Raw genomic sequence first — 18,149 nt, 5'->3', positions numbered from 1 at the left:
GGAGTTGCCCACCTTCCCAGGTGCCATTGGCAGGCAAATGTGAAAAAAAATGTGAAAAAAAAAGTACGTGTGCAAGAATGTCTACTATGGTAGAGTAGATCACAGAGACAAATAGGAAATATCCTAAATGCCAATCAGTGGAGAATTGGTTCAATAAAGTATCATTTATCTACCTGAGTAAATAGTATGAGGCTATTAAAAATGATGGTGTTAATTATATTTATAGGCCAATAGACACGAATGATGCCTGGGACATAACTTAGCAGAAGACAGGCTAACAAATCGCAGACTAGTTTCAGAGATTCTTTGATGGACGTACATCTCTCCATGCCCATGTGCATATACACGCACATAGGAAATATACAGCAGGGTATATATCCAATAACAACAGCTCTTACCTGTCGGCTGGAGTTTTGCAAGTGCTTCTCTCTTTACATCTTCACTATTTTCTGAAGTTGTGCTAAGATTCTGCGGTTGCTCTCATTTCTGAAAGGAGAAGAGGCTATAAAAGCAAGAGATGTTGTCTTGGTCTGCTGAGGCGGGGGGCCCCGCGGAAGGCGGCCGGACTTGGTAAGAGCAAGCTTCTGTCGCTGTGTTGAGAGCTCGGCCTGAGGCTCCAGCCTTCACGGCTCCCAGCCCAGCCTTGGCTTTGAAAGAAGGGCCGACTTTTGTGACTGGAGACTGTTTACCTTCTTACGTGTTTGTTAGTTTGTCCAGAAACCTCAGATCTCGGCCTCAAGCTCGGAGGGAGGGGCCGAGTTGGCTGAGGCTGAAACTTTGTTTGAGGCACTTCTTGAAATCCAGGGTGGGCAACATTTCTCTGCTGATCAAAGGCATCTGATGGCTTGTACCTTTTTAGCAAATTAGCCCAGAAAAGATGGGAGATAAACTATGGGCCACCGTGACATTGGAGCAGGCTTCTAGCAGAGCGTATTGACTCGTGTTACCCCAGATGAGTTGCAACTAGTTTTCTTTTTCATCCTAAAAAGACAGTTTTCATGCCGTGCTCATCATGACAACCCAATCCTGTGCTGCCAGCTTTCAGTAGGTTTATCTTAGAAATGTCTAGGAACTAATCTCTCTGTCTCTCTCTCTCTCTCTCTCTCTCTCTTTAGTATTTATATGACATACACAGGGGTTTTAGCTATTTTTAAATTAAAATTTTTTAAATATTTATTTTTGAGGCAGAGAGACAGAGGGTGAACAGGGGAGGAACAGAGAAAGAGAAAGACACACACAGAATCCGAAGCAGACTCCAGGCTCCGAGCTGTCAGCACAGAGCCCAGCGTGGGGCTCGAACCCACAAACTGCGGGATCGTGACCTGAGCCAAAGTTGGACGCTTAACTGACTGAGCCACCCAGGCACTCCCAGGGATTTTCAACTTTTACCACCTATGTAGTTAAACATTTTTATTTTAATCTAATGGTAAATGATATATGCATGTGTAAAACATTCGAGGTAGGTGTATTTTAAAGTAAAAAGTTCTTGCTTTTAATTTCGTCCCCAGTTTTTCACTCCCTGGAGGCAATCCCAATGAAATTCTGTCTCTCCGGACACACGTACCAGAAATTTTCTCCCATAAGATCGTCAGCGTTGATTTAAAAAAAATGAAAAGCTCAGACATTAATGACTGCCTGACATGTAGCTGTGTGGGCACACCATCATCTATTTCACCATCCCCATGACAACTGACATTCAGGTTGTCTCCATTTATCTTCCTTTTCAATTAATACTTAACGTCCATCTTCCACACACGTGCTTATGTAAGTCTAGAATCTTAGATGAGGAATTGTTGAGAAAAAGGTGTGGGCATTTGGATGGACCGTGCTGGGACTGTTGAGAATCAGCAGAATTCATGAGACGCCTCACAACCCGAGTGGGAACGCTTTTTTCTCCCTACCCCCTCTTCTCTGCCTCCTGGAACGCACACGGGGGTTGATGAGTGAGAACGGCAGGGTCAACTTCATTCACTGACCTGGGAACATGGTCTGTGTAATCAGTCCCTTCCTGGGGAGCTCCCAGAGCACGGACAGGCCCTTCTGAGAGCCACGTGTGCTCCTGTAAGGACGTGTGGATCTGGAGGGTGTTGAACGGCTTCTCGTGACACCTTTAGGCTCAACGTGCTGCTAAAACCAGGAACAAAAGAACAATGAGCTTAATGGAACTGCCGCTTCCCCTAAAACTATTTGCTACTTTAGTTTCTGAGATCAGTCTTAGAATATCACATTAGAATTTTATTTTAAAATCTGTGATAGAAGATCCTTTGTCACTCATAGGAAGCCTCTCCTGGGTGTGGGCAGAATTAAAATAGCAGCCTGAAAAGCCATGAAAGTACCAGCTTAACCCAGCGTGCGTGCTCCTGTTCCGATCAAATATCAGTGTTGGGGGGGGGTATAGGGTAGCCATCCCCTTCTGGCTCCATTAAGATGAGTTGGGTTCCTCAGAGATCAGTTTATAGTGTGTGGAGTTTTACAAACAATCCCATATGCTGTAAATAATAAAGATTGGCTGACTTTTGTTTTCCCACTCCCTGGAATCTTCGACATCTTTTGGCGATGACAATTTCAAAGCTTGGAAGTGTGTTGAAATAGAGAGGTGGATTCCAGTGGTCTATTTAAATCATGGATCTGGACAGACAGTTGCTTAATTTGTTGCAGAATCACAACATCGTGGAGTAAAATCAAAAGGGCAGAAGTTGTTATAGTTGGGCCGTTTCGAAACAGAGTCGGAGTGTTGAAGGTTGATGAAGCAAACTCATTCAGGTATCAATAGATTCACTCAAGATGTATATATGGAGTGCCTACTACGTACTGTTCTACATGCTGGAGATAAGGAGAGAAAGTGCCTGCTCTCGTGGATCTTCTGTTCCCATGGACAACAGTGTGACAATTATGCAAAGAAGTTTTCGTCGAAAGTAGGGAACCACTCCTCTGAGATGCTCCGAGTTGACGACTGTCTCTGGAAGGAGGTGTTCTCGGCTGGGAAAATGGAGCAGTAAGTTGTGGGGGGATGGAGTGGACTGTGGGCGACTCTGGATGTTTCCTTTGCTTTACAGGAATGACTTGACGTTTTAACCCAACCAGCCTTATCTTGAATGTTTTCAGGATAGAAACACGGTAGCTAGCAGATAACAAGTGGTAATCCCGACGCCTGCCTTAATGGCAGTCTTGACTGTAGTGGGTGTTGAAAGCCCGTTAAATGATACTGACCTTCCCAGCTAGGCTCTCAGTGCCTCACGGACAAATTATTCTTGGATTTGTCCAGGGGAGTGCAGATCAGAAATGGCACTCTCACACCATGGTGAGAGCCTCTGTGCCAAACAGAGAATAATAACCTGCAAACAGAAAGGGCATTGGGGTCCTCTACTGACTGAGGTAAATAAAAACCCTTGGAAAATGGAAGGGCTGTCTGGTTTCCAACATGTGGATGAAGCTTTTGTTTCTTGAAGTGTAAGAGTTGTTGCTGCTTGAAAGAAGATCTATATCATCTATATCTGTATCTATATCTATCTATCTATCTAATTTCACCCAAATGCCTCAACTTTGAATTATTCCAAATAGTTTGGAATTGGGACAGAGTAAACATATGTGTATGTCAGTTAATCCAACACACACGTGTTGACTTCATTCTGCTAGAGCTAGGATACATGGAGAATCAAGGAGTAATTTCTGCATCAAGGTGTTTACCATCTAATGTGATTAAAAAGGCCATTGTTGGGCGCCTGGGTGGCGCAGTCGGTTAAGCGTCCAACTTCAGCCAGGTCACGATCTCGCGGTCCGGGAGTTCGAGCCCCGCGTCGGGCTCTGGGCTGATGGCTCGGAGCCTGGAGCCTGTTTCCGATTCTGTGTCTCCCTCTCTCTCTGCCCCTCCCCCGTTCATGCTCTGTCTCTCTCTGTCCCAAAAATAAATAAATGTTGAAAAAAAAAATTTAAAAAGGCCATTGTTAAGAAAAGCTGCATGTGTCTCTGCCAAGTCCAGTGCCTAGCGTCAAGTGCTTCCTGCTCCAACTGCATGTGCAACTAGAGGTGTCCTCATTTAAATTCTAAGCTGTCATGAGAAATGATGGGAAAAGGCACCTGCCCAGGAATGGCAAAATAAGCCCCCAGATCTGATACTTATTAGTCCAGTATATGTATCAGTCAGGACAGGATAGCTGCAGTAACAAACAATCCCCGAATCTCACTGGCTCACCAGGGAAAGATATATTTTTTGTTTATGTCAGAGTTCAGGGAGGGTCAGGCATATGCATGGTGAGGCTGTGTTCGTTTTGGCTTTGCCATCCTCTATGACCTTGAAGTTCATCCTTGAATTCCCGAAAGCTGGCTTGGGAAGACAAGGGAAGAGAGAATGTAGGGGACTAAGCAGCAGTTTTATGGGGGAGTATGGAGAGCATGAGTCTCTCTTTTGCCCACATTCTATCCAGAACTGAGTCACAGGGTCACATCTAAGTTCAGAGGAGATTAGGCAATATATTTTCTGTGTGCTCAGGAAGAAAAGGAAATGATTGGGAAGCATATCGACAGTTATTGCTAGAGGAATCCTGCATAATTGGCTGGATTAAGCATCGGCCACCTGTGAGAGCCTTTATGTTAGGTAGGTCCTAGAAGGGTTACAAAAGATTTTAAACCATTACTCCCAGCACCCAATGTACAAACTAGTTAGAAGAATAAAACATCCATACGAAGATCACTGTGCAACAAAGCGGTCTGAATTAATTGCTTGAAATGGGGAAGGAGATAGCATCAAAATGTACTTTAGGAATTGATGGGAGAGAAAAACCCTTTTTGGACACACGGGAGGCTGTCATCCCCAGCTGGATGTGGCTCCGGTGTCTCAAATTCCACATGACCCCAAATGACACACTAATGACTTTTCAAACTTGGTCTCTGTCTGCCACAGTCGCCTTGGACAAGCTGTATCCAGTCTAAACGCTCCATACGCCAAACGTTAAAAATAGGGACACTGTCTCCAAGGACTATGGTGGGAATTCATTCAACACATATCGAACTCTTACGTTAGATTCTGTTCGAGGCACCGGGGACAGAATCCTGAGCAAAATAGATGAAAATTCCTACCTGCGTGGGGTTTAACGGAGCACGAGATAATCCGTGAACTGTAAAATTCAATGCACGTGCTCATTGGCAGGTTTTCAGCAATGCCTGTGTGATCCTGGTGTGACCCTGCTATGATGGCTGTCCTATCTGGGTTGCTGGGAGAACCATGAGCCATCCGTACACAGACAAATGCCACCACTCCGCATCAAGGGGCACATCGCCATGCGGTGGCTGCGGTAAGAGCTGCCTGACACAGACTAACACCTGTGACTCAGATCATTAGCTCCTGCGACTTTTGATTTGAGCCGGGTATTTAAAGCCACTCTGGCTCGTTTTTAGCTATAGCTTTTAATACATACGCCGTGTTCCCCCTACGTAGCAGACACAACCCTCCGATGGCGCTGGCTTCTGCTGCTTTGGAAGGTAATGGCCTCTCTCAGAGGCCTCTCCCATGCCGACCTCGATGCAAAGGGACCCTCCGAATTCAGTTACAGCCCCCTCCCCAAACCCAAAGATCCCATCTGGTTGGTTTGGGTATTGTAGTGAAAGACACACAGAAATGTCCATTTATTGGTGTCATCGTATCTTCTCACTTGGGGGTTAGGTTGTAACATCCACACATAAGGTCAGCCGGAATATCATGTGGACGAGGTTGCCCTTGGAACGCCCCTTAGGAAGGGCCATGTTGGGGACTGATGCGGTCTCTCGGGTTCTCTACCCTTCCTCCAGTTGAGCGTCTGGTGGAGCGTTCTCTTCTTTAAAGAGGACGATGGCAGGAATGAAGGGTCTTCAAATAGCAGAATCACAGTCAGGACGCTGATGCCGTGAGGGGCTCCGAGCAATGACGCTCCCACAGAGGACCCCAACTGCATGTTGACTTCTCCCCTCTCCCACTTGAGGCTCTCCTGGACTGGGCTGGGATTCGTTGGGTGAAACCGGCAGCCTCTTCTCTACGCTGTTTAAATTTGCCCCTTCTCCGCGGGCCGTGTGGTTGAACTCGTGTGAGCTGAGTGTGCACACGGCACAGCACTCACTGCTGTCCCCTCCTTTCCACGTGCTTGGAAGCTGCACAGTTTTCTTGCGTGGCTCCCAGGACGCTTTTCGGAACCGAGTCTAGATTCAGCTGATGGAGTAAAGGTGGAGATGCCCAGGTAGTACGGATGACTGACTTCATAAAGGGCGGGAGGCGATTTTCCTAAGAAAACAGTAGAAAATGGAACGTTTGTGGGGTCGGGGTGGTAGGCAGATGAGAGGTCTGGAGTGCGAGATTTTGGAAGAGCGCTTGGAAGGATGAGTGTTAGGTTACCCTGCTGTGTCTTGCAATGTGAACACCCCATTGATGTTTGTAGCAGATGGGACACCGGTTCCCCCAGAGTTCAGTCCCCTCCCTGCAGTGCCCTGCTTGGGGGAGCCCTGTCTTGTTGACACCCAGTGACTATTCGGGGCAATGAGCTATGAGCAGAAGGGCCATGGTTCACCTCTAAGGGAAGCTGTGGGAGGTGCCATGTGCTTGGGCAGAGTGTTTCCTGACCTTGTGGGGCTGGCCACATGGGTTCAGGCTGTGGGGTGAAGGTGACTGCAGCCAAACAAAATCAACCTAGGATGAGCATGTAGCAAGGGCCAACACTGAACATTTGTTATACACACTTAGGTCCAGGGGCTATTTGTTACTGCTGTGTAAGTTGGCCTGAACAGGCTGATACAATGTCTCTTTAAGAGGCTTCAGCCTACATTTAAATTTCTTCTCAGGTCTTTTTAGATGGCAGCCTACTGTTTCTTTTGAATGTAATGGGTTGTGAGTAGTCACAAGTTAGCTTGGTTTTGCCCAAGTTATTGTCAAATAAAAAATCAGAGTTTCGGGGAGACTTTACTTGAACGCGTCACGGCAAGGTGGGGAAAGGTAACTCTTGCAAGGGTGGGGCGCCCTCTGAACAGGAGGTCGACTAGAGTGTCAAGGGTTAGGCAAAAAGGGCTTTTCTTTTATAAGGAGAAGTAGACAAGTCTGGAAAGACCAGTCACAAGGAAGTGGGATCAAAGGGTGGCTTGACTGGACAGGAGATCAGAGGTCTTTGGACAACAGCCTTTCCTTACGAAGGTCTGTCTGCTGGCTCAGGCTGAGGATTAGCCCAGGTTCAAGGACGTGGGGGAAAGAGAGGAGCCTAACTATAGTCTTAATAACAAGCATTCTGTTCCGACTGACCAGGGAGGACAAATATACTGCTAATCATTTGTGAGGCAAAAATGGGACTCTGGAAGGGCTGTCTGCGTCTGGTCTTGTCATAGGTAAACAAGAGAGGCATCCATGAATCTTATCTCAATCATCTGGAGAGGGTTCTTTAAGTGGCCATTTTCTCAACACAAAGTGAAGGGTGTTGCTTCTCCACTGTCTCATCTCCGGGATTACACGCTCAAGAAAAGTTCCACATTGTTATTAAAATATGTCTGGGGCTGAAAAGAATTTTAGAGTCTAGTTTAACCCTGTCGTTCTTCTAGTGAAGAAACTGAGGCCCAGAACGGTTTTTCCACCGAATTCATATACTGGTCAAAGGCAAAGAGGAGAACGTACCGGAGACTTTCTGGTACTCGGTACTCTTCTTCTAAACCTTGTAACTATAAATATGGGAATACCGTGAGAGGCAAAGGAGATAATTTTGGAGATTCTTTGCTAAACCGGAAGCAAGACACCAAATAAGCTTCCAGCATTGAAAATGGACATTCATTCTTCCTCTTGGCATCCCGCCTCCCTTACTTCTTCTCCTGTTCTTCCAGAAGGCTTGCTGTCCAACGTATTTTATTTACTCATTGTGTGGGTTGATGGTCTGTCTCCCTGGGCCAAGATATGAACTCTATGAGAGACCGGAGTTTGGTTTCCCGTTTTGTTTCCGAGTGCATCTTTAGGGCTTAGAATCATTCCTGGGGGTTACGTACTCAGTAATATTAAGTGAATGATCAGTGAAGCCAGGGAATCCTGAGATAAAGAAACCTCTCCTTCAACATCAGCGCTTTCGTAGGTGTAACCAGTCATCCGACAAATATTGACGGGAAGCCCTTTCAGAGTTGTAGGTGTTCTTTCGGGGTCTGGGAATCGAGGGGTCCCTCTGATGTTTTGGGGGGGAGCATGGCAGCAGCTAGTGACCGCTGAACAAGGAAAGTCTCATAAGTGACCCACACAACGCAGAGAATTACCCGAGGGGCATCCCGCTTGGACTGGAGGTCAGGGTCGAACTCTCTGGGCTTAGTATTTAAGCTGATGTTAAAAGGACAAGAAGGCAGCCAGGTAAAAGCAGCAAGAAAAGCACTCCAGGGAGCCGCCCAGGAGAGTTAGGCTTTCCTGCCGTGTACATTTGCAGAGTGCTTTGTATTTTGAAGTGCTTTTCTATCATTATCGCTGGGAGAGCCTCTGAGGGTTAGATTTTTGTTATCACAGTGTCTGGCTTATTAGAAAAGGCTTTCACATATGCCTATAATCTAGAATTCTATCCTTTCTGTTTATCCGAGTGGAGAACAGCTAACCTTTGGAATTTCTGTTTTAATTTGCATGAAAACTTAGGCTTGTAATGAATAACAATGAATGGCAGTGCATTGAGAAGGGCAGATCTGATATACATACATACATACATATATACGTACATTTCCACCCCCTATCTCTTCCGTATATGCTTAGAAAACATTATATATGATCTGCGGTTACTGAGACGTTGGAAAGGGGTAGATTGGTAAGATCTCATCGATCAAAATATATCCAGCTTAATGATGATCTTGCTTTAAGTTTTAATATTCATTCGGTCTGTAGAAAAAGAAAGGGAGAATCAAACTTGATTTTTATGAAGATCCCAGGAAGAGGTTGAATCAGTTGACACATGAGACAGTCACAAAAAAAGTATTCAAAAGAAACTTTGGGATAATAAGAATGCTCATTTCAAAAGTCTTAGGTTTTTTTAAAAAAAATGTTTATTTATTTGTGTTGAGAGAGAGAGAGAGAGAGAGAGAGAGAGAGAGAGGAGAGCGGGGAGGGCAGAGGTGGGACATGGGACGGAGACAGACAAAATCCCAGGCAGGCTCCATGCTCGGTGGGGAGCCTGACCCGGCTCATCCCACGACCCTGGGATCATGACTTGAGCCCAAATCAAGAGTCAGATGGCCAACCGACTGAGCCGCCCAGGTGCCCCGATATATTTTATTTTTTACATAAAGTTACAAGTTGTCATGACAAAAGACATTCCAGAAAGTTACAGACTTTATCTTGTGCTTGTAGTATGTGCAGTGCTGCATGGCTCCAATCTAACAGGAATTTAGGGAGGTTTTACTCTCATCTTTATGTTTGAAATGTTTCTTTTATGCTATTCGGTAATAAAGCAAGTGTCCAAGGTGTGCTTGGGGCAGAAACAGACCCATGCTTTGAAGTTTGGTCAAGTTGTTTTGACTTTGGCGGAATTTAAACTATGGCTCCCCTGGGAGCCCAGGAATAGGATCCATCATCCTTAAAGTTGGAAATTTCCTTTATCACCAGCTAGAAGACAGTAACACCTTTTATTTATTTAAAAAAAATTTTTAAATGTTTATTTATTTTTGACAGAGAGAGAGAGAGAGAGCATGAGTGGGAGAGGGGCAGAGAGAGAGGGAGACACAGAATCGGAAGCAGGCTCCAGGCTCTGAGCTGTCAGCACAGAGACCGATGCTGGGCTCGAACTCACAAACCAAGTGATCATGACCTGAGCCGAAGTCCAACGCTCGACCGACTGAGCCACCCAGGCACCCTGACAGTAACACCTTTTAAAAGCCTATACGTTAACTGCCTGGGTATTTGTCACATATACACCTGGACATTTTATGAAACATTTATAAACATTAAAACAGATTAATTGATAGTGTGAAACATGATTCCTAGAGAATCCCCTGAGCAGCTGCTGACAGGTCCGTACCATGATTTCTAGGTTACATTTGCAGTGATGAATCTGGGGCCCTGTCGGAACAATGCGTTTATCCATTCATCAAGTATTTGCTGAGTGCCTACTATGTGCCCGGCAATACGCGAAGGGCGGGGGATACAGAACTGAAACTTACGGCCTCTGCCCTTTGTAAGCTCGCAATCCTGGGCCAGCAAATAATACAAAACTTGTTAAGTGAGGCGCGTCTGGGTGGCTCAGTCGGTTGAGTGTCTGACTTCGGCTCAGGTCACAATCTCACAGTCTGTGAGTTCGAGCCCCACGTTGGGCTCTGTGCCTGGAGCCTGCTTCAGATTATTTGTCTCCCTCTCTCTCTCTACCCTTCCCCCCCACCCCCTATCACAAATAAACATTAAGGGTTCCCCGGGTGGCTCAGTCGGTTGAGCGTCCGACTTCGGCTCAGGTCATGATCTCGCGGTTTGTGGGTTTGAGCCCCGCCTCGGGCTCTGTGCTGATGGCTCAGAGCCTGGAGCCTGCTTCGGACTCTCTCTGTCCCTACCCAACTTGTGCTCTGTCTCTCTCTGTCTCTCAAAAATAAATAAATGTCAAAAAAATTATTTTGACAAAACTTGTTAAGTGCTACGCTATCATCAAAAAATAACCTGGAGTTATATTTGTTTGCACACTTTGCAAAGTGATACATAAATACATGGCCTATGAAAATGCCAAAACAGTTCAGTGAGGTAAACGTCACCCTCCACGCCTATTTGATGACAGACATTCTCCTACCGAGGGAGGGGCACCCAGAGCCGCAGAGAACGGGGCTGTCAGCCTGGTCCTGGCCTTAACCCAGAAAGAAAATGAACTGAGCCCACGTCGAAAAGTTCTAACCATGCTAGTGGATAGAGGTAAGATTTGGAGGACTCCCAGAATTAATGAAAACATTTTTAAAATTACATAAGGCCTTTTATGGTTTTATTTATCAGGAAAGAAGCGTCTGTGGTTTCAGACGGTGCACAACCATTATTTCTCTCTCTCCCCATCGTCTCTTTCCCTGTACTTTTCCATTGTTCAGGCCTTCGTGGAGTTTGGATGACATTTATTGTATGATTTCAATTTCACTCTAAAATGTAATTTCTACATTTCACAGAGTCAAAAAAAAACCAAAAACCCAAGCCCTGGAAATTTTCTGTCTCCCGTTTCCCGCCGCCTGCTCTCGGTGAGCCCTTGTGAGCGGTGAAAACCTTAAATAAACAAAGTCAATCTTCTGAGACGAGACCGTTTGCATGTCTGTGATTTGCCCACGGACTCTGACAGGACACTGCTATTTTCATAATGACATTTTCTAGCTGAAATGAAACACATATTGAGTTGAGTTCCTCCCTTCCTCTCTCCCTTCCTTCCTTCCTTCCTTCCTTCCTTCCTTCCTTTCTCTTCTTTCTTTCTTTCTTTCTTTCTTTCTTTCTCTCCTTTCTTCTTTCTTTTTCTCTTTCTTTCTCTCCTTTCTTCTTTCTTTCTTTCTCTCTCTCTCTTCTTTCTTTCTTTCTTTCTTTCTTTCTTTCTTTCTTTCTTTCTCTTTCTTTATCAGATTAGAATGGAATGCATGCCCATATGGCTTTAAACAAATGCGATGAATAAAAATCTAAACTTCCCAAACCGTTGTATTAGGATCAAACAGTTCTTTTATAAAGATTCGTCTGAAAGTTTGCATCTGTTACTCCTTACGGTCTGTGGCCTCTCTCTCCCTGAAGTGATCTTTCCAAACCCAGAGTCACCTCAGATGCTTCGGGGCCTCCCCTTTACTTCTTAACCAAACACCTCAACTTGATAGGAAAGCTCCTTCCAACAGAGCCCCACTCGACTCTTCTGTGGAATTCTGGTGGGGCTCCATGGGACGCCCACATGCCCTGCCTCACGGACCAGCCACACCGGGCTGATGATGGGTGTGCGCGTGTGCCCAGCATGTGGGTGTCACTCCCCATCACGGGCCACCCCTCCTCGCAGTCTCCAGCTTCCTGGGGGTCCCCCCCCAGGGGCGCTGCTTTTTCTTTGCTCCATGAGGGCTGAGCCCGGGAGGCTGCGGGGACGTCAGCTCTCCCGGCTGGTGAGGTCCAGCACTGCTCACCTCCTCCGGGGTGGCTTAGGCTGGAGCTTTGATGCTCTACCTGTGGTCCCAGGGCCAGCAATGTCGACCCGACCTCACCGGTGGGGGGTCCCGTTAGTGGTGCAACATGCCGGGGGCCCCCCGCCGAGCTTAGCCATCTGAGGTCAGTGTTGTCACCTCCAGGTGAATCAGATGCACGCCTGAGTTCGAGAGCCCTGCGCTAGGGGAGCACAGGTTGGCTCTCTCAGGTCCCGCCCACCCTCATGAAGCAGAGTGTGCCTTTCAACGGGACCCCCAGGTGAGTCGTGTGCGTACTGCATTTGTTTTCTTTTTATTTTATTATTATTATTTTTTAATGTTTATTCACTTTTGAGAGACAGAGAGCATGAGCGGGGCAGGGGCGGGGACACGCAGAATCCGAAGCAGACTCCAGGCTCTGAGCTGTCAGCACAGAGCCAGATGCGGGGCTGGAAGCCAGCAACTGTGAGATCATGACCTGAGCAGAAGTCCGACGTTCAACCGACTGAGCCACCCAGGCGCCCCGTGCATATTGCATTTAGAACCAGATCTCTGGTATCCCGTGGGCTCTTACCGAGTCCTTCTAGGTGTGTGGGGGGTGACGGCGAACAAGGGACAAAGCCTGGGCTTTGACTGAGCCTACACTCGAAAGTGGGGAGTAGGGACTGTCTCCCAACTGGCGTTAAAATGGAAAGAAGAAAAGAAACGAACACAAAACCCAGATAAAATAAGTTTAGAGTAATTCCAGGGCTTGGCATAACAGTACGGTATGGAGGAGAGAGAGAGCAGGAGGGGGGGCCACGTGAGGACAGGATGGTCAGGCCTCTTTGAGGAGGGAGCACTTGAATGAAACCTGAGGATGAGAGGCAGCCCGTGCTGACAGGGAGGCGTTGCCCAAGGTTGCGGGGCCCGCTGTAGGGCTTCTGACTCAGTAAGTCTGGGGTAGGGCCCTGGAACAGCACGCTGCATTGCCGACAAGCTCCCGGCATGTGCTCTTGCTGCTGGTTGGGGACCTATTTTGAAAACCTTTGGCCTGGGAGCGCTTGGGTGGCTCGGCTGGTTCAGCCTCCAACTCCTGATTTCAGCTCAGGTCAGAATCTCATGGATCTTGGGATTGAGCCCTGTGTCGTAGAGCTCTGCGCAGACGGCACTCAAACAGAGAGAAAGAAAACCTTTGGCTGACAGAGAACATTCCGGAAAGAGGGCACTGCATTCGTTCAGCCTGTGGACCTTGGGTTGTGAGACAGGCCTGGGGGATGTGATTCTCTGGGCAAAGGAAAGTTATAGGTGGGGTGCGGCAAGGGAGGAACATAGTCTGGCTTGCGTTTGTGGAAGATCCCTTCCGGTGTTCTTGGCAGGACGGATATGGCGGCAGTGGAGGTGGCCTGGGCCAGGGTGACTGCAGGGGACACCGGAGGACGAGGGTTGGTTCTGGCGCAGCATGTGTGTGCAGCTGATGGACAGAGTGGGGCGGTGAGCAAGGGAGGGGCCCAGCGTGACACCCAGCCCCGTCGTTGCCATGGTGACGGTGACGCAGGTTATGCACCAGGAAGACTGGGGTGGGAACGGTCTGTGGGCGGGGAGGAGGACTGCGTGTTCTTTTTCACTGTGTCATCATGCTTTATCGTGAGGGCGAGAAGTCTCCGTGGGGATGTCAAGCTGGCAATGGGTATGTGAGCCTGAAACTCAAGGAAGTAGTCAGGGCTGAGGAAGTAATTTGGGGGGGTCACTGGCAGAAAGGTGCTAGCTGATTGAAATCACCAAAGCGGCTTGGGTATCCAGGGGGCTTTTAGTGCTCCGGGGTGGGTGAGTCACAATCCCCAAATTCCCGGTCCCTCCCAGTACTCCTGAGCTCTGCCTGGCTCTGGCTGCTTCCTCCTGAGGTGACCCTGGCCTGCTCCCTTACCCTGCTAGGAAAGAAGAAATCCCCAATCCCAGAAACCGGCACCCTTTTCTGGCTACCGCTGTACTGGCCTCCAACACCAGCAACCTCTCCCTGCATCCCTATCCCTTGGCTTAACCCCCATACTTGCCTGAACAGGGTTTTGGCTTGCTGAGTCTGAATGCTTTGCTCTTAATGGCCTCTGAGCCCCAGCCTCCCCCTGTCCGGTGACCCCACTGAGCTGTGGGCCACAGGCAACCCTTCCCTTGAGCACCTCTGTGGTCGCCCCGGTTTCTGCTTATTCCCAGCACGCGGGGCTGTCTTATCGCCCACTTACTGCTTTGACCGTTTCCCAAAGCAGTTTAAACCCTCAAGCTTTGTAAAAGATGGGCCGTTTTCAAACCTGAGTCTAGATCAGTTCTTCCGACTTCGGTTTCTTTTCCCTTTTCTTTTCCAATTTTTATTTTTAAATCCAATTGGAGGTGTTGGCAGGTCTTTTGAGAACCATTCTGTGACTGTGCTTGTTTCTCGGGTCTGAATGTGACATCCCTCAAGATCCGTTTAGCTATTAGAGCCAGGTTAAGATTGATGAGCCACCAGTCCCACTCGCTGACTTTCTCTGGCAAACCAGACTCTGAGAATTATGTGACTGTGCCCGCTGTGCTGGAATATTCATTTGGAAGATTTGTGCTCCTGTCTTCCCTCAGGAGCACCTCGGGTTTGATTTCACATTCTAGCTCGTCCTATTACTAAGCTCTGCTCAATTCATCATAATCTGCTACGGACAGTTCCAAATCTGAAGGCTGTCACCTGAGTGAGTCAGGCTTAACGGAATGCCCAGTTGGTCAATACGTTGGTTCTGCACAGTCTAGATGAAAGTAAGCTTGAGGTCAGGTCTAACCGAACAAATTCAGCCCGTGATGAACGTTTTAAAGACCAAGCTGGTTTTGGTTGATTGTACATAATAAACCAGGTTATCTCAGTTCACAGGCTAATCCCAAAGAATGTCAGTGTCTTGACGACAGTAGTATGTTTCTCAGGTGCTGAGAAACACGAAACCATATTAAACTGCTAAATACTATCTTAGCAGACTGGAAAAGCGGGTACTGTTCTCAAAGCACCTCAGTAACTATGCTCGGGAAGTAAATGGCACATTGAGGGACGTTTATTGTACGTTAATCAGAGGACAGAAGGTACAGAATTTGGGACAGTGGCACCTTGAATATTTTCAAAATATTATGGTAAAATTAGTAGCTGCCTTGCATAGGAAAAATCAAGTGTTGGGATTTTAATGGAAAGCTAAGTTAAAGTTTACTGAGACATCGATGTTACCTTTCCTGCTCAAGACTCCTTTCTGAGCTAGCACCTTCCTTCTTTTTCAGAGCCCAGAAACAACGAATTCATTTCTACCCCCCTCACTTTAACTCCTATTCATAGAGTGACTGCTATGTGCAGCGGATACTATTATAGGTCTTGGGGGTACCAGTGTGAGTAACGTAGTGCCCCCTCCCCGTCAACAAGAAATTAAGAATTTGATGGTGGAGACTGATATGTAGTTAATGCAGTAGGATTAGCATAGGGGCACCTTGCATGGACCCAGTAGGATTAGCATAGGGGCACCTTGCGTGGACCTGAAGCCCCGGGGGGCTCTGGGCCACTGGTAATTCCTTGAAACTGAAACCTTAAAAGGGGCAGGGTCAAGGTGAGCCCAGAGACATAGGTAGACAGGTTGAGACGACATGAGCAATTCCTTATTGGTTGGTTGCTTCCACGTCAAGCTTGGATGTGGACTTTACCTTCCAGGCAATGGCTAGCCACCGAAAGCTTTCAAGCAGAGGTGTTAACAGTCATCAAATTTTGCACTTGAAAGATCCTTCTGGAAGAAGTTGGGAAGATGGGTTGGGAGGAACGGAGGATGGGGAGCCCGGTAGGGAAGGGCCTGGCAGACCAGGCGAGAGACAGTGAGGCTCTGGGGGAAGGCAGTGTTGGGGAGGCAGTACGGAAGAGGGCTTGAGTCAAGAGTCACCTGGTGGGAAGTGTGGATCTGCGCGAGGACTGCCCCGGACACCTTGCCACTGGAAACATGAGGTGGGACTTGAGAAGGGGTGGGGGAGGGAGATATAGTCTGAGGGAGCCACTATGGGGATGGAGTGGGTGCTTAACCTGTGGATGTGGGTAGGCTCTCCCTGGAAGAGAGTTGAGAGCAAGGAAGAGGAGAAGTAATTAACCTGGGGATAAGGAGGGACTGAGCAATGCTGAGAGCTGCGGAAACAGGAAGAGAAAAGAGATGTTGCCTGAAATGACACTAGGTAGTGAGCTTCCTGTACATTACCTTGTTTATTTCTTGCAATTTCCCTGTGAGATGGGAATGTCCCCAGTCAAGGGAGGGGAAGAGGTGGACGGTCTCTGGGGTGACCGCCACGAACACCTTGGAAGCCGATTCCGCTCTTCATGGGAAGGGCGGGATCTGGTTCTTCTCCCTCGAGGGGGGCTCCTCCCAGGCACTTGACTATCAGCGTGCAGTGGGCATGACGTTGGGAGGCTCCGGAGATCAGGTCATAAGAGGCCGTGCAGCGTCTGCTTGAGTTTCCAGGAATGTTCCCTCTCAGAATGGAGCCCACAGCGTGTGGAGAAATCCCGTGGAGATCCTCACAGAGATGCTCCCGCGACGGCCCAGTGAGCTCTCAGGCCAGAACCAACGTCACTGCCAGCCACGAGCGTCGCATCTGGGCCCGTGTGCCTTTGCTCCTGTGCTGAGCTGCCTCACCCATGCCGCGGGGCTGCAAATGCACTGCCTGCTGCAAGCAGGGTCGCCTCCCTACAAAAATTGTGACCACGCACGTAGCCCGTTTGTCATGCAAATATTTTCCCCAGTGTTCAGAAGAAAAATTATCCCACGGACAGACTCTAAAAGACTGAAAAAACCCATTAGGGTTTATTCCTCCCCCCCCCAGCAGGGGTGAGTTCGGAAACAAAAGAGCCCTTAAGATCTCTGTGACACTCCAGGGTGTTTCTGAGCAGTGGATTGGTCCCCTCAGGCCGCTGTAAAGACGCGGACAGATTGCGGGGCTTAGACAACAGACACTTATTATCTCACAGTCCTGGAGGCCAGGAGTCTGAGATCGAGGTTGGTTCTTTCTCGGGTTGTGAGGGAAAACCTGTGCTCTGCCTCTTGCCTAGTTTCTAGCAGTTTCTGGTCACCCTGGGCGTTCCTTATCTTGTAGATGTACCACCCTGATCTCTGCCTTCACCTTCACACGGTAGTCTCCCTGTGTGTGTGTCTGTGTTCACGCGTTCCCTTTTTATGAGGACACCAGTGACTGGATTAGGCCCCATCTCGATGAAGTTGTCTTAGCTAATTACACCTGCAACAGCCGTTATTTCCAAGTGAGGTCACGTTCCAGCGGACTGGGGCTGGGATGTTGACACATGCGTTTTGGGGAGACACAATGCAGCCCATGACAAACAGCAGGGACCAAGCGTGCCCTGCATGTCACCCGAGAGACAGGAGCTGAGTACTGTGCACAGAGAAGGGAGGGAGACGCTGCAGGGAAAGACGCCAGCAGGGGGAGTTCATCTGGGGGAACAGACCACATTTCAAATGAGCAAATCACCTGTGCCAGAGCCAGGAGCAGCAGGGCCTGGGGGTGGAAAGCGGGTCGTGCTGCGGGGCCCAAGGCTGGCGCTGGCATCCGGAGGGCTGGGTGGCCGCGTCTTACCCAGAGGTGAAGGGGTTGGATGTGAATGTCAGCCAAAGAATCCCTAGCATTTGCACGCAGTTTGTGTCTCTTTCCTTTTTAAAGATCGCGTCTTTTTGGGTTGTCGAAAAGCTGTCACCTACATATACATCTGCACTCGATGCTTAAGAACACCTGGGCGTGGTTTCTCTTGCAGTTCACGGGGCCGATTTTGACGCCTGCTGTGAGGTCGGAACCGGGCCTGAGGACCAGGCCTCTGAGTGGGGCCGGCTTCGAGGCGTCAGGGTGACCCTCCCGCTAGACCAGCGTTGCTCTGCGCGTCACAGTCCTTCCTGCTTGTGGGTGCCTGCCGGACGGGGGCGTGGGTCACCACCCCGGCCCGCAGCTCACCCAGGTGGGTGTGTGGCTGTGCAGCGATGCCACCCTGATGGTCCCTCCCCTTGGGCGTTCTCCCCTCTGTGCTCCGCGTCACGGCGCCCACCTGCTCTACACCCACGCTTCCGTCT

Source organism: Lynx rufus, unplaced genomic scaffold (assembly GCF_022079265.1).
Source record: "Lynx rufus isolate CCGP_SWC_20201006 ecotype Redwood Valley unplaced genomic scaffold, mLynRuf1.p SCAF_12, whole genome shotgun sequence".
NCBI classification, from domain to species: domain Eukaryota; kingdom Metazoa; phylum Chordata; class Mammalia; order Carnivora; family Felidae; genus Lynx; species Lynx rufus.
This window is presented reverse-complemented; position numbering follows the sequence as displayed.